At 41.8% G+C, this 18153-nt stretch overlaps 1 protein-coding gene across 1 annotated transcript in view; it reads right to left on the reverse strand.

The window, feature by feature from the left end:
* NRXN3 (neurexin 3) overlaps positions 1-18153 on the reverse strand; it is a 1509805-nt gene that overhangs the window by 1198008 nt on the left and 293644 nt on the right. The gene's annotated exons all lie outside the window — the stretch shown is intronic.

The following is an 18153-nucleotide window of genomic DNA, read 5'->3' on the forward strand; positions in this document are numbered from 1 at the left end:
TATTCTACTTTCCTCAAATAAAAGTTTGGGAGCTTGGGCTGATTGGGTACTGGAGGCTAGGGAGACAGAGAGCCCAACCAGAGAGAATGAGCTTTTCAAACGTTAGAAAAGCGATAAGAAATTGGTAAGTTTCTGTGAATACGAGAGACCCATAAACCCTTTGAAGTAATACCCAAGATGGAAGGGATTCCTGCAGGTTCCTATGAAACCCACTCTGCGACCTGAAGAAGAGCGGAAAGTATCCCTCTGGCCAAGTCTGTGGTCAGTAGAGAGGGCCATTATGAAGAGTTCATTATGACCAGCAAGTCCATGAACTTGAGAGTGAAAGACCAAATCTGAGAGTTGCATCCTGTGGCAAACAGAGAAATAATTACAAAGGGGCCCCATGAGAAGGATATGACCCTCCACCCCTGTTTTCCCGATCTCATGAAAGTCTACCCAAATGCTGTAAGAATGCTAGGAAATGTGTTCCCTCAGACATAATGTGATTGATTTTTCTCACACACCCTTCCAATAGATGAGAGCTCAGAGAAATTTAATTTGCTTTAGAGAAAATAAAATGATATGGTACTTCCTGCACTTGAGTGTTACAGAGCAATATCCTCCACTCATACATTTACAGTACTGCACACAAGCATGGCCCATGCGCTATGGATCAGTCTGACAAACTCGATGCTTGATTAGATGCTTGATGTATTTTTTATTGTGGTAAAATATACAAAACATAAAATTTATTTCATGTGGATACTTCAGGGCCATAAAGTGTATTCCCACTTCTGTGCAATCTCAAAATCAGTTTGCTGAAAGAATTCACCTTGGCAGTGAAGAAGAAACTTTCAAGAGCCTTTTGATACAAAACATATATGTGAAAAAGCAACTGTAAAACAGCCCTAAAATAAACAACCTGAAAAACACTTCAGAAAGCAGGATGGGAAGAGCTTACAAAAACCCATCTGACCATGAAAGCCAGAGATCAAGTAATAATACAAATAGAAAGAAAACCATTAACCTCTGCCTTCACCCCCAATGGGCCCTGGTGTGCCTGCCATTACACATCCTAATGGCGGTGACCTTGAGTAAACCTTGATGCAATTTGTCTAGCAATCTGAGGCTATGAGACGCATAACTAGATCCTAAATGGAGTCCACCTTGTTGGAGAAGATTGGTAAATACCGGTGTTAATGTCAGTCGACGGAATTTCTGTCTCAGTCACATGATTTAAGTTTTTCTCTTCCCAGCATTCCACACTAGGAGAGTTCATGGCCTCCTGAATGAGATCTACATTCATATTTACCTAAGCCTTCACAGTCACCTCTCCCTTTTTCCTAGTGAGGCAAGAAATCCAGGCAGGCTCTGGATCTCGAGAGTTTTATTCCCATACCATTATCCTCATCAAAAAGCATTTATTAAACACCCAATTACAGATAATGCTGTGAAAACCTTCATTTCTGCACAAAGAGAACTATATAGACACGAGCCTAATCCTCCAAGAGTTCATAATCTATTCAAAAACGAGCGACGGGCATAGGTTACAGCTTTGACGCCTCACTCTGGTTGTGCAGCAACTCAGAGAGATGCAAGACGTCTTAAGAAGTGTCACAAAATTCTCAGTATAAATGAGTGATAATTTACCTTAATTTTAAAGACAGCTGGCATATCAGTGAATAGACTTTACTGCCACTACCACCACACACATGCCTTCAATTAGAGGCTAATAGCCACATTTGGGCTACAATTCAGGAAGCTTAATTTCACACATGAAATGTCTAGATAATGTAGACTCTACATATGGACTTCAAGGACATGGAAGGGTGATTTTACAAAATGGCATAAATCTAAGCTTGACAACCCCAGAAAGGTTGGTAATCAATTACTAACTTCCAGTTCATGCTAATCAAAAGAGCCAGCCCAGCACCTGCATCACACGGCAGTGGGTTAACCTTTGGAGAACAGGGGCATGGCCCTAGACACCACAAATAGTGCTGTCATAACGCTGAGATGGACTGTTCCCTCCCAAAGGACACAAGACATGGCATCTCCAAATCTGCAGCTCTTTCCAGTCCAGTTGATGGGAATTCAGACCAGCACTAGCTTTTTGTAGTCCATGTGAACTTGGCAAAGTCACTGAACTTCTCTGAGCCTCACTTTCAACTGTAAGATGGGCATAATGATTTCTAAACGCAGGGCTGTTTGAGAGTTTTATGAGGTGGCCGCAATAAATCATGTTCCCATATTTTAGTTACATGAGTTCCCCCTCATGCTACAGTGACAGAGAAGTCACTGACTACAAATCTACATGTTTTAGTTGGCCAACAGAATGCTTTAAAAGTTTAAATTAAATGCAATATCTGAAAATCAGAAGAACCTAAATAAAATCAAATATGTATTTTCAACTTTTCTTTAAAAACAAAAATTTCTAGCACAATGATGAAATATTTATTCGCTAATTCTAAAAGGGGCAGTCCCATTCAGAAGGGGCATGTTCCCTTCCGGTCACCAGTCCCCACACATCAGGCAGCCCTCATTCACCGCATTCCAAGCCTCCATAAATGCTTGAGTTTGAAATCCTTGCTGTAATCACAGGGAGCCTGGGTCTATCTATAATATTAAAAGGAAAAAGCATTCCTCAGCACACAGTAAAATGAAGATACTACTTACAGTAGTTTGAATTCATAACTCATGAAAAAAGCAAAGCAAATCTTTTTCTCCTTTTCTCATTCTGTTCCCTCCTCCACCTCCTTTTAAAAAACATTTATGTGTGGGTTGACTTCAGTCTGCACACTTGGTAAGGATCAACAGAGCAATGTTTCATCCTTCTCCCTGGATTAGCTTGTTGGATAGTGACCCATTCTACCAGGCAGACAGATATAATGTGTTAGCATATGATTCTGTTTGTACTGGAATGATCTTATGTTTGTTAAGGTTCCAAACATGTTCTGTGTAGCAGCCACAGGGCAAAGACTCGGAGTGGAGTCTTGGCTCATGTGTCCCTGTCCCCAGACAGTTGTTGAGGGGTAAGTAGGTATAAGAGCCAGGACCTTCTCTTGAGGCTGGAAAGGGACAACCTAATATGAGTAGATCAGGCCCACTGAAAAATTCATCTTTAAACATTTTCTATAGGCCCATCTATGGGGGCATAATAATGCTACCTTTTAGGGTTTTCTGAAGGATTATTTAGCATAGTGAATGTTAAGCACTTGCGTAAAGACAGCACATACCATAGGGTATGGCACACAGTAGGAGCTCAGCATGTCAGATGACCCATAAATAAAGGATCATTATGAGGTTTCATCACTAAAAAGAGTCTCTCAGCAGAACCCCCAGGAAATGTTTCTCAGGACCAGCCTCACCAGAATTACCTGGAATGCTGGTTAAAAACACATATTGCCCTGGCTGGTGTAGCCCAGTGGATGGAGCGCAGGCCTGCGAACCAAAGCATCGCCGGTTTGATTCCTAGTCAGAGCGCATATCTGGGTTGCAGACCATATCTCCAGCATGGGGTGTGCTAGAAACAACCATACATTGATGTTTCTCTCCCTCCCTTTCCCAGCTCTCTAACATAAATAAATAAAGTACATATTTTCTGAGACCCCTCCCTCCGCACCGAGGCTCTCACATACTCCTGCTGATCCATGAGGTCCTCATTAATCTCTCTAACAACACAGTGGAATGGAAAACTAAACATAGAAATTTCCCTTTCTCTCCTTATCCTAACTTGTAAGTGATTTTGCCACAGAACTTGACAACTAGTCATTCTTCAGATGTTCCTCTAGCGAGTCATATGTAACACATACAACACTACTCATGTCAGTCAATAATCAGCAAATCAGAAGACTTTGGCAGAGACCACACTTGCTCTCTCAAGTTAGCTATGTGTTTAACCAATGGCTGCTGGCTTCCCTGAGCACCCCAGCACAGGAAGAGTGATGATCCAGCTCCTTCTATGACCCCATATTCAATCCACTAGAGTTCCCCAAGTGTGTCCCCCAGACCAGTAGTCTTGGGGGTGCCAAAGCGTACCAATAGACCAGTTTAGGATGGGAAAGTCAGAACCCTGTCCCGCTGTTGGAGGTTCATTAGCCCATTAGTACATGAAAGACACTGACAAGTGCTGCAGTCAAGAAGGCTATTTACCTCCAGGTAATTCTGGGGTTTTCATACATATGGGACCAGAACAACCTGCAAAGCAGGTCTCTTATGCAACACATTTTTAGAAACTATTAATTTAACCATATAATTAATCATTCAAACCAGTCACTTTTAAGTGACAGGGGAGCATTACTAATCACTATGCTGGAACAACAGGTATGAAGTGGCCTGTCCTAGAGAAATCAGGACACGTGGTGATTCTAAAATGATGCTTCTCCTTGTGTCTAGTGTCACATAAAACCCATCTGTGAGCTAGGCCCCAGAACCAGTCTTGCCTCTAGTCAGAGAGGATAAAAGAAGTTCAAGACCCATGAGCCTTGCTCTTGACCCTGCTCTGGTTGTGTTCCTGACCTGACCAAGCCCTTGTGCCTCCAATCTTATCATTCTTCCCTGCCTTGCCCTGACCTCAGGTTGTTGCCATGGGCCTGCTCTGCACTGATCCTCTCCAAAGACTGAAATCCCAGCCCACCTCCTAGATCCCTGCCAGACACCCCTGAGGCCAATCATCTCTTTCTCCTAGGCCTCTGCCTGTTGCCAGTGAGAACCTCCTGGCTTCTAGGATCCTCAGAGCTGCTAGGTGTCCAGACTTGCCTGGCCTTTTCTCTGTAGCTATTTTGAATTGCATATGATTACAAATCCCACCATTTTATTACAAACCAAGCTTTGTTCCAGTTTCTCATTTCTGAGAGTGGCTCTAAAAAATAACCTAAGGGTAACAAACAAGTTAACATTTGACCTACAGGTACCATTGTAATAGGATAAGGGTTGCCATTAACTAAATAAACAGATTGCAAGACATGTCATTAAGACAGGTAAGAACCCTAGCAGATGTTGCTCCATTGGTTGGTGTGTGGTCCCACAAATCAAAAGATCGTGGGTACAATTCCTGGTCAGGGCACATACTCAGGTTGTGGTTTGATCTCCAATCAGAGTGCAAGGAGGCAGCAAATTGGTGTTTCTCTTTCACATCAGTCTCTCTCTCTCTCTCTCTCTCTCTCTCTTTCGCCCTGCCCCCCAACTTCCTCTCTGTCTAAAAGCAGTGAAAAAATATCCTTAGGCAAGGCTAAAAAATTAAAGACAGGTAAGAGCCCGTAAGTTATTGATAGGCATTTACCCACCATCATACTTCTGCCAGTGACATTAAATATAAAAGGAAATGGCAGTGTTCCCTTCCCAGGTAACTACAGTGTTTTTAGTACATTTGCCCCCAAACATTGTCTGATGGAAAAACAGAGCTCCCTCACAAATACAGAAAGGTTTCACAGATCACCCACATTCACACTGCACAGGGATGCATAGCATCAGGCCATGGAAAAGACTTCCTGGGAGCAGCCAGCACGCTGCCCCCTTCCCTCCCTGTAGCCCTTTACCCTCTGCCTCCTCTTTTCCATTTGAGGAGTTCAGGATTTCCCACAGCATGGCAAAACAAATGGAAAGGCAAGGATGTTTAACTCTTGTTGCCATTTCTTGCTACAGCCCTAAGAGGTCAATGTCATATCACAGTAGCTGAGGCACAATTGGATCTATGTTAATAACAAACAGAAGGTAAAAGTTGATATTTTTGAGAGCAGGCTGCTGTTTAAAAAAGAGTGAAAATAACAAATGGAAAATTCTTTGATCAAGCTCCTATGCATTTTTTAGCTATTGCTATTCAAATACAGAAAAGAATATTCATAAAATATTGGACTGTGTTCAAGTAGCAGACCTGCAGTCTTATTACCCAGCATGCTAAGCCTATGGCCCCAGATCCCGTGACTCCCAGAAGGCCACTGGCCCTGCAGATAAGAGATAAAATTTATTGACCCAAGTGTGGCAGATATGTTAATGATAGGAACTCATGTTTATCTTAAACATAATTTCTTTTCTAGGCATAAAACAGAATCAACCTATGTGGCAAAGTTTTCTAGACAGGGAGCTGGCAGATGGCAAGGCTCCTGGGTGATGCTCAAGGTGTTTCTGTGCTGGGGACTGTAGATAGGAAATGCTGGTCACCTGCTCTCCCCTGAGGCTCTGGGAGGGACCAGAAAAAGGAGGCCATCTTTGGGAAGATGTGTCTGGACGTTTGTGGATCTCCTAGGAGGTCCAGCGTTTAGTCTTGGACTGGCAAGTATGATGGATCCTAGGGCTGTAGGAAAGACCTCTAGGCCACTGCTTCTTAATCTGCATAAGGCCCTCTAATGCCATGTCCAGATGTAATATTTGATCATTCTTTGCAAAAAATAGGATTCTTACTTTTGGCACCTCAACCCCAACCCCGTGAGTGTGTGTCTGTGTGTCTGTCTGTCTCTCTGTGCTTAGAAAACAAACAATATGAAAATGGCTGACAGCTATGAATTGGAAAGAGGTAGCTCATTGGGCAATTCATTATGTCTTGAGCTTTTTCATATCAAACTACCTTCTAGGATTACACTATTACCCTGCCCATAGTAGACAAGTCTTAAAATTGCTCCCAGTGATTCTTGACTCCCACTATTCATGCCCAAGGGCAATCCTCTCCATCTTTTGAGATCTAGAGAATTGCTCCTAAGGAATAGAATACAAGAAAAGCCACTGGATACATCTTCCCAGTTTAGGTTATGAAACACTGGAGCTTTGGGCTTGTTCATACTCTCTGGGTCTTCTCACTTGCTCTCAGATAAAGCAAGCCGCTGTGTCGTGAGCAGCCCCCGTAGAGTGGTCTGTGTGGCCAGGCAATGAGGAAGCCTCTGATCAATAGCCAAGGAGGAATTGAGGCCCTTAGTCCAATAACCTGCAAGGAACTAAATCCTGCCAACAATAGCATGAGTGGATATAGAAGCAGATCTTCCCCCAGCCAACCCTTGAAATGACTGCAGCCTCTGTCAAGACCTTTATTGATTACAGTTGTGTGAGAGACTCTGCACCAGAGGACCCAGGTAATGCCTGCCCGGGTTCCTAACCCACAGAAACTGTGCAATAATACATGCTGTTATTTTCAGCTGCTAAGTTCTAGGGTGATTTCTCATGCAGCCATAGATAAGTAATACACACCGCCTCTGTAGAAACAATATGATAAGTAAAAGGGAGAGAATAAAATAGGAGTGGGTCAATAAAAAAGTCTCCTACTCCCATAAATGGTACATGGGAAACAAAATAAAGATTTGGTGAATAATAGTTGAGCAAAACTAAGTCTTTGAGGGTATGGGGGTGCATCTTATTGTAATCCCATCACCTAGCACAGTACCTGGATTATAGAAAATGCTCAGAAATATTAGCAGAATAAATAAAAGTAGAGGATGACTCCCCCATTTCAATCTAAACAGCACTGTCTAGATCAGACCCATGTGAATGGGAACAATTACAAGGGAGCTCTTCCTGGCACTAACCAACTTGTTCCCATGTTTCTGTATAGCTTGTCTCTGTATAACCTTTGCCTCTGGAGGGAGATAGAGAAAATCTTTCCTACACCTCCCTTTCAGCTCATAGACTTTTCTCCTAAACTTTTCCTCTTGGCTCATCCATTTGTGGAACAAACAAACAAACTGGAGGTCCAAATATTCAAATCTACCGAGCAGATAAATTAGAGGCTAACCATCCTCACCTGATCACCGTAGAAGGCAGCCTTTCTCTACAAAGTGTGCCTTTGAAGCCAGTACCTCCAAGCACTTGCTTCCAGGTCATTAACCACTTAATGGAGAAGCTGAGAAAGAAAAGAACCTTAAAACTGTTCTCTTTGTTAGCAGCTACTGCCCACTGACAATCCATCAGAAGGAAGACAAAGCATCCATGAAATTGAAATGTTCATTAATGGAAGCATAGGTTTCTATTTACGTGAGAATAAAAAAGTAAAACAAAACCATAAGTTTCTGAAAAGCTCACTTTCCAGAGTTCTGCTGGAAAACTGAAGGGTACCTATATCACTTGGACCTGCCCTGATACACTGGATTTTGTGAACTGAGACAGAAATAAAAACAAAAAACCCTAAAGTTAAGCAAAATAAAGCATCTGAAAGACAACCAAGAGGTCAGGCATACTATGGCTGATGCATGAAAATGGCCCCCAGTAGCCCTCACCTCCTGGCATTTACACTCGTGTATGATCTCTTCTTTCTGAGTGTGGGTGGAACTGGTGACTTACTTCTAACTAGTAGAATATGGCAAAGGGGATGGGATGTCACTTCTGTGCTTACATTACATAAAATTCCAAGTGCCATCTTGTTAGCAAGTAAATCTCTCCCTCTCACTCCCTCCCTTCCTCCCCCTCCCCCCTCCCTGGATTTAATGAAGCAAGCTGCCATGGTGGGGAAGCTCACACTCCAGAAGTAGAATTGTGCCAACAAACCTGTGAGCTTGGAGGTAGATTCTTCTCCAGCCAAGCCTTGTCCCCAGACCTGGATGAAACTGGGATTGCAGCCTGAGAGACCCTCAGTGGAGGACACAGTCAAGCTGTTCCCAGATTCCTGACTCCCAGAAACTCTGAGATAATAAATGTGTTGTGTCTTAAACTGCTAAATCTATGGAATAGCTGAAGATAACAAATACAATTTTCATTCAACACAAAGTCATAAAGAGCTAGGAACCAGTGCTTGTTCTGAGTCTATCACAGGGAACAGTGGGAAGACAAGAGAGGTCTAGTCTGTCAGTTGAACTAAGAGACTAGAAATGTGACTCTATTGCATTAGGTTTAGGAAAAATGATAAGAAAGTCCCTGAGACTTTAGGGATGGACTTTAAAGGTCAACATGAAAAAGGAGTAACATTTGTTGAGAGCTTATCTGTGACAGGCACTGTGCTTGGCAATTACCTACCTTCAAAAACATTATCAAATTGAATCTTCATAATAACATTATTCGAAATGGTAATAGCAATAGTAGTGAAAGGAGAAAAAAGGAGAAGGAGGTGGAGGAATAGAAATAATAGCTAACATTTATTGAATACTTATGAGCACTTAAGTGCTTTAAAAATATTGTCTCATTTAACCCTCTCAGCTATCCAGTGAGGTAGGTTGAATTACTGTAACTATTTTACAATAATAAAACTTGGGCACAGATGAGATCAGGTGCGTTCAGCAGGGAGTGGCCATAGAGAAAACAAATTAAGGCACAGAAATGTCAATAACATTGCCCAAGATTACATGACCGATAAAAGACAGAGCCGTTATGTGAACCCAGGCAGTCTGACTCCCGAGTCCCCCATATTTAATCCCGCATGTTTCCAAAATACACTTTACCACCACTGTGATTATCCCCTTAAATGTGACACCTTTTTCCTAAAGTAGTCCCCACTAGAAGCATTAGGATGGGTCACAACAAGTTGGAGTGCCAACAGCACCCCTCTGTCTCACAAAGCTACAAGCCTTGTAAGCCAAACTTAATACCCTCACCCCAACCAGGTATGAGAAAGAATGACAAAGAGAGAATATCAAACATAGCTTAAAGTCAAAATGCTGGCCTGTTTGTCCAAGGTTAAACTCTTTCTGGAATATACACAGAGAAATACATAGTTCCCCACTGGGATCCCACCTGCCTGGACTGTGTATCAGGACAGAGTCCCAGAAATGTCAGGCAAGTCACTGACACGAAGACAGAAATCAAAGAACAGAACAAAAGAGCCAGTCCTGGGAAGAAATTGCATTAAATTATCAGGCCAGGGAAGCAGCTGGAGGATCATCTCCCTCTGCCTATGCTCAATGGTCCCTGCTCTGCTCTCTGTCCTTGGCTGGCTGCCCGAGTGACATTCCCATCTGGCACTGGCCTTCTGCAGGCACACTGAACACTCCTCAAGAGCAGGGACTTGCATTCACTTCATGAAATGTATACTGGCTACTGTGCATGCGGTAAGCATTGTGTTAGGTACTAGGGATGCATCTACAGCTCCCACTTCTCACAAAACCCCCAACACTCTCATTAACACATGCTGGGTCCTTGATAGACCTGCTGGATAAACTGGGAAGGAGTAAACTGATGAAAAAAGGAAAGGAGAGATGATTGAATGCACTCAGACTACTAGAACTATTCCTCCAGGACAAAAGGAAAGAGCCTTGGATTAATGGATTTTGTGATCTTCATGACAACTCTCTATGTTTGATTGTTGTTCTCATCCTACAGATGAGAAAACTGAGGCTCCAATACTATAACACCCAAGGTCCTATAGCTAAAGTAATGGGCAGTATTCAATTTCAGGCAGTTTGAGGCTATAGCCTATGAACCTAACCATGAAATATGTTGCTTCCCAGTATGGTGCCTGGCATAAAATAGTCACTCAATAAGTAGAAATTGGATAAATGGGTAGATGGGCAGATGAGTGGAAAGGTACAAGGACAGACATATTGGATGGATGATGGATGGATGGATGGGTAGATAGAAGAATAGAAAGATAGGTGAATGGGTGAATAGATAGTTAGATTAATAGACTTATTATGTAGATCTACAACAGGAAACAGAGTGGCAGATAAAATGTGGTGTCTCTTTCCAGGTTAGTGAGAACAGCACATGATAGCTTCTCTCTTCTTACAAATCAATACAATTCCTCTAAGGCTGGGGCTTGTGGCGTCTTTCTTTAGGTAAGTGGTGAGTACATGTGTTTTTTTAAGAGAGTCATGAAAAGATAACAAGGAAGGTTTATGAGTTAAGGGGTAATGAGGCCTCAGACAATGTGACTGCATAATTATACAACCACTAATTATGTTTGTGGTGGTGTTGGCTGGAAATAACGACAAAGGTAATCAAACCTCATGCTCAGGGGGAAAGTATTGCCTGTTTTACTGTCCGTTTCCTAGGCACTGTACACTTTTGCATTATTCTTTTAAAACTTGGCATAAAAAACTTTAGATGAAATGAACTGTAGATAAATCTAGATGCCACAACACCTCACCAGGAATCAACAGCCACCAACTTAGTGCCATCATGGGTGAGATCCATGTTTTGTAGGAAATAACAATAGCACGTAGAAAACAGAACTGTGAGGCAAAAAAAGTTTTTGGAATATTAAGAATACAGAAGTCAAAGCAAGCATCTTAAAACCCAAGGCAACTCATGTTAGTCATCTGCTCAAGACTGCAATGGTTCCCCATCTCAACTCAGAGAAGAAGCTGGAACCCCTCCAATGGCCAAAAAGGCACTATATGCTCTTGCTCCAAGTAGTTAACTTTCCTTCTCCACTGTACTCCAGATGAGCTGGCCTTACCTCCCCAGGTATCTACCTGGCTAACTCCTCGATCCCCTCTTACTGAGCCCTCCAATCCATTTATCCTAATCTGCTTTTGTCTTTTTAAAGAATTCTTATCACCATATATAATAATATAAAAGTAAATGACTTACAATGTTCACATTTATTTCCCCTCTCTCCCTGTACCAGAATGTAAGCTCTACAAAAGATAGTTCTCCCCTCTTTGTTCATTAATGTATTCTAGGCCCCTAAAACCATGTATGGCACATAGCAGACACTCAATAAATATTTGTTCAATAAATGAATGCAGTTATATTTTCAATGGAAAAGAAAAGGAAATCATTTATGTCTCCACTCTTAGAGAAGTATTCCCCCCAACTCAAAAGAATATATTTCATATAAAAACCCCAAGACATATGGGGGAAATTCCCAAATTCAAATAAACACTTCAAAAATCTAAAATTATATTAACCAAAACCTAGAAAAATGTTGGAGACTGACATCTTTTTCCCCTAATTTCAACTGTCATCTGAGAGGTAGGTTTCCTTCTGGTTAAAGATATATAATGTAGAAAACACTACAATAGCTGGTGTTTGGAACTTTCTGCCCCATAAAATTAAAAAAAAATAAAATCAGAATTAAATATCTAAGCAATGTCTAGAGACTCGATCCAGGACATTAATGTCCCTCCATTTGCTTTGATGAGAGCTCAAGCCCTTGCAACTCCCATAATCAACGTGCTGCTTTGTTGAGACTATAGTATCAGTAAAGGGAGTAACACACTGTGCTGAGGCAATAGTGAGAAGAGCATCAGAATGGGTGGAGGCCATGGATGATCTAATACCAGTGATGGCTTATTTCTGAGAGTCTGCCCAGGCTGATGGAGTGGGCACTAAGGGGCCAGTGGCAATAGTACTAATCAGGGATCCAGACTACTAAACCCTCAAGTAGGGGTGCGGGATGACTTGTAGGAATCTCAGAGGTGCCCACCTTTTCCTCTAGAGCATCAAAATGACCCCCAAACAGCAAATGCCCTATCAAGGAATTGTTCCTGGTCTCGGATATAATAAATCAAGAGCTCTTTCTATTATTCTCTGAGAAGACTCACCAGTGTCACAAAGCTAATGTTTGTAGTTTTTGTTGCAGTTTGGTGGAAAGACTGCTTTCTTGTTAAATTAACAAGGCTAAACAAATCATTGTTGCTCTTGGGATCTCTGTGCCTTGCTTTGGAAAGCAAGACGAAATCACCTTTTCCCCCTTAACCAGGGACATGTTTATTGATTTTAGAAAGAAAGGAAGGGAGGGAGAGAAATGTAGATTTGAGAGAGAAGCATCAGTTGGTTACTTCCCATATGCACCCCACCTGGAAACTGAACCCTACTACCTAGGCATGTGCCCTGACCAGAAATTGAAACCACAACCTTTTGGTTTACGAGAAAACATGCCAACCAACTGAGCCACCCAAGCCAGGGCAAGAGATCATCATTTGTTTCAGCATTTAAGAAATCTCTTTGCTATCCTCCTCATAAGTAAAATGAGGCATCATTATGCACTTCAGTCTCTGGAATCTAAAAGCTCCTTCTGAGTGCCTAGACGTTGTCAGACCTGCCCATTCCAGTAGAATTGGAATGAAACTTGACGGGAGAGACTGTAGTGATATCTCAAGTGTGTACTAACATACAGTTTTCCCTAGCACACACACACAATGCATTTACACACAAACAATGACAACATAAAGAAGAAGCTATGGGGGGCAAGGGGGAAGCAAGATTTTTTTAAAGAAAATACCAGGCTCCTCAGGTACCTGAGCTTCTGAAAAGGATACTACTAGGCAAATGTTTCCTTAGTCTGCAGACCAATCCATCCTGCTTCAACTTCAAAGTGACTTGAACGAGCTGGGCCCCCTAAAAATAGGCCAGTCTGATTAAGTTGAAGCATTGGTAAAACACACCTCACTCTCAGAAGCTCCTCAGGCTATTAGGTGGTGTTCCAGACTGTTATTTCATTAAAGGGAAAATGACGGGGACAACGCACAGGAGAAAGTCTATGTTAATTTTTAATAGCAATGCATTTGCTCTATTTGGGTGATGATTTATTTATGCACTTCATAATAAATACATACGATAGCCCGGAGATATCTCTATCTGCCTCTCACAGCAGGAGCCGTGTATTTTATGGGGTTGGCTCTAGACAGAGAAGATACGTAGACCTAAATAATCTTCCAGTGGCTACAGCCACATCATCTGTGGCCTTCTTCCCCCACTCCAACCCTTACCTAAGGTTAGAGTTAAGCCATCCATCTGAAACCCCAATTCTAATAACTCAGACATTCATTTATCATTAAATTTAAAGAAGGGAAATAAAGCCAAAAGAAAATGAAAGGCTTCTTTCCAACTCAGCGTGGTCTCACTCCCTTTGCCCACGTGGCCAGGCAAGTTGGATACAGGTTCTAAGTGATTAGGAGTTAAGCCTTTCTTCTGAACCTGCATCCAACCGACTTAAACAGCATGGTTGAAAAGCACTATCCAAAACCTTATGTTGAACTCCTACTTGGCAACCTGAGCACATATCTCTCATGTAGCAACAGCAACATGAATGTTGGTCTTAACCACTGATGCCAATGATGTCTCAAAAAGTATAGCTTAATGGATAGTGTCTCTGCTATGGATGGAAACTAGGTTTCCACATTTGTGCTAAGGGACTCTCCTGGCAGAAGTCTCTAGAAAATAGCCAGGACTAAGGGACAAAAACACAGAGATACATCTCCTAGGAGAAAAAGCATTATCTTTCTACTTCCTCTGTAGGCATTTTACATTTAGAAAAAGACAGCTCCACAGAATTCTTAAAATATGGGATAACATGCCCTGGCTGGTGTAGCTCAGTGAATTGAGGGCAGGCTGTGAACCAAAGGATCATGGTTTGATTCCCAGTCAAGGCACATGCCTGGGTTGCAGGCCAGTTCCCAGCAGGGGACACACGAGAGGCAACCATACATCAATATTTCTCTCCCTCTCTCCTTACCTTCCACTCTAAAGATACATAAATAAAATATTTTTTGAAAATCTGGGATAACAAATCTGGATGTTAAAACTTTATTCTGGCAGCACCACCTGAGACTGTACTTCACTCTGAAGACTCCCTGTGCAGAACCAGACCTCGCCATAGATATGCACAGAGACAAAACCGGAGGGTTGAAAGGTAATAATGAAGATGGGTGAGTCCACACAGGTTTTTCAAACTGATTTCTAGGCTTGGCAAAGTTACACCTACATACAAACATATTCTTAGATACATAACAAAATGTTATTCTCCATCATTATAAATACTGGCTCTTATTATAATAAAGAAGTTGAATCCATGCCTAAATCAACAATGAAGGACAAAGACAGACAGATGTCATGCCAGAGTGTTCTTACCCACTATCAATGCTACTCAATGACATTACCCACCAGTCTCTGCAGGCATCTGTGTCTGGGATCCCCTGGCTTGGGGTTAGGTGTGTCTTCAAGTAGCTTCATATTGGGAGGAGGAGGAAATGATATATCTATATAAAACCATTTATATGTCATGTTAGAGAATCTAGGCTTGATTTTCAATGTTTATACTATACAAATACTGAAACTAATAGCCCAAACAGAATAACTAGTATTTTTTAAGTGTTCATCAAATGCTAAGAGCTGTACTAAGAAGTTTACATGCATAATCTTATTTAATTTTCACACATTCCTTTGAGGTAAGCTGAGTTCTTTGGGGGTGTTACCATGTTTTTTGAAGTGATGTTAATATATGACAGCTATTTTTTAAATGCTTAGCAAAAACGTGAGCAGTTCTAAATTTGTCCCCAGTATTAAAAGTCCCAAAGTCTGGAGATCACAGCTGTACGAGATCTTACCACTGTTCGAGTGAGATCATGCCCACGTCACACTCCACACCGTGGGTCAATGGAGGTGAGAGGAGATCCTATTTTCTTGAGCTTTCTTGAGCTATATTGTATGACAGCCCTTCTATAATGCATGTTATGTATACTATTTCATTACATCCTAATTATAAAACACATTGCAGGATTAGTATTTATTCCAGTTCTAACTGATGAAGAAAGAGCGTCTTGGAGAAATAAACTTGTGCACGGTCAACAGTTCCCAAAGAGTAAGTGGCAGAGGCAGGATTTGAATCCAGCCCCCATATGGCTGTGAACATCACATTCTTTCTGGAACATCCTGCTAATACTCAGGCTCCCACAACAGGGTTTGGCAAAGAAATCAGTCTTTTTTTTTTTAAGTGAGGAAGGAAGAAACTTTTTCAGACATTTCCACCTGAGCATTCCATAGATTTCACTTAGTGATTCATGGATGCTATCTTTTGACAGGAGAAATTTTGAATAGCACAAACCTGTATAACATAGAGATTATGTATTTGATTTGGGATAAGGAGTTGGGGTTCTATGGACTTAAAAAAAACAATTCTTAGCACAATTTAAATTCAGCCTTTGTTTCCAGACAATCATCAAAGACATTATCTATACCAGATATTGATAGTTTCATGTATTTATATTCACATATACGTAGTTTTATGATGATAGGCATTATTTATTAATTTGCTGTCCTGACAATCACAGAATGCAGAAGCAAGAATTCCTAGCTACAATGGACGCAAGGAGACATTCCAATCCAAGGAGTCTTTTTGAGGCTTGAATGTCTGCTATCTACCTTTTCTTCTGCCTTACACCCGGCCAGCTTCATTCAGAGAGAACAACAAAGAGCCCACCCCATGAGTTCTCTCTCCACATCACTGGCTTGTGACCTTCGCCACATGGTAGTGGCAGGAAGGACTTGACCAGAATCTCATTCATTTTCCCTCCCCCTCTGGCTGGTCAATGAGCTAGAAAATGAAGGACACAATGCAGGTTTATGAGACTCATAATTAGGTCACAGCTGATCCCAACTCCCATCATTTGGCAGCTGGGGCCAGTGGACCAGCACGGGCCATTGACCACTGTCCAATGGTGCCCAGATTGAAAACATCCTTTTTTTCCTTATAACATCCCTTCCCCAAAGTTCCTAGCTGACCAGCCGTTGGCACAAGGAGAACCAACGATGCAACGGTCCTCCCTATGAGTCAAAACACTCCTGGAGAACAGGGCCTTCTTGGAGAACAATACTTTATTTATTTGTTTGTTTGTTTATTTGTTTAATGTTTTACAGTTGTTCCTATTATTTCCCCCTTCAGCTCCTCTCCACCCTACCCACTCCCTACTTGCATAGTCCAATACAACCCCACTGTCCATGCCCATGGGTCCTTCCTATATGTTCCTTGACTAATCCCTTTACTTTCTTTCAAAAAGTCCTCCCCTCTCTTTGCCCCTCTTACCACTGTCAGTCTGTACCATGATTCCATGCCTCTGGGTCTATTTTGCTCATTAGTTTATTTTGTTCATTAGGTCCCTCTTATAAGTGAGATCATATGGTATTTGTCTTTCACTGACTGGCTTATTTCATTTAGCATAATATTCTCTAGTTCCATCCATGTTGTCCCAAAGGGTAGGAATTCTTTCTTTCTATTGCATAGTATTCCATTGTGTAAATGCACCACCAGTTTTTAATCCACTCACCTACTGATGGGCACTTTAAAGTGGAAGCACAAGCAGAACTGAACAAGGAAGAGTGAAGAGTAGTCTGGCAAATGGAGGGCTCAGAGAGGGTCAAATACTCGTCTTCCAATAATATGGGCTGGTTATGGACAGAAAAGCAAAGACCAGTGGGTAAAAATTATAGCCATGTGACCTACGAAAAGTCACCTAACTTCTCTGTGTCTCAATTTCCTTACATTTAAAGCTGGAATAATAACAGCACCCACCTTACAGGGTTGCTAAGAGGAATGGTGCAGAGTAAGCACCATATAAGTGTTAGTTTATTATGATGATGCTATCACTATTATTAGCCAAATTTGGGCTCAACACAAATATTTTTCTAAAAGTTATGAATAAATGTAAAAAAAAATATCTGCCTTAAAGGCAGTGGTAAGCTGCTAAGCTCCCCACCACTGGAAATATTCAGCTGGGCGGTACATGGGAGCATAGAAACAAGTACACAGCAGAGGTGCTGCAGAAAGATTTATAGATCAGTAAAGCAGCATGAGAAGACTAATTGTAATATGCTTTATGGCTCTTTAGAGCTTTCCAAATATTCTTACCACGTGATTTCATTTTCAGAGCCAACCTGTGGAATAAGTAGGTTAGTAGTATGCCCAGTGCACAGAAGGTAAAATTGAGGCTCTGTTGAGCCCGATATCTGAAGCCAAACAGCCCAGCCTTATCTGAAAGTTTGGAAATCCCCAGAAGTTCCAAATAGAGGGCTCTTGTGTGGCATCTTAGAAACTGCTTCTCCCTCCCCTGTTGCCTCCAGCTCAACTCAGACATGGTCTCATCACTCCTGCAAATCTATCCCTGAGGCCGCCCCACCCCGCCTGAATCCTTCCTTCTCTCTCAGCCTAATTGAGACACCTGCTTGCTTGAGCTTTCCAAATCCAGTTGTCTCACAAATCTCCTTACCTAATCCTGCATTTTTTCTGTCAACATAATTTGTTTACTATGGGAACGGGAAAAGACATTTCTTTCCAGGAAAAAACGAAGTCTCTGCTGCACGTAGCTTGAGGCTTGACTCAAAGGTTCCAGGAAGAAGCTTGGAAATCATAAAGCCAGAGGGAACAGGCCTTTAAGAAAATGGTTATGCCCACAGAGGAAGATGAATGAAAATATCCTCTGTGTGTATGTCTCTGGGTGTGTACAATGTACTTTTCCATCATTTTTTTCTGAATTGCAAAACCACAGAGCACACTCCCATTAACCAATCAGTCCCCATCTCAGAATCTAGAGAAAGGTGAAG

Source organism: Sturnira hondurensis, unplaced genomic scaffold (assembly GCF_014824575.4).
Source record: "Sturnira hondurensis isolate 20B ecotype Veracruz unplaced genomic scaffold, ASM1482457v3 Scaffold0021143, whole genome shotgun sequence".
Classification (NCBI taxonomy): Eukaryota; Metazoa; Chordata; class Mammalia; order Chiroptera; family Phyllostomidae; genus Sturnira; species Sturnira hondurensis.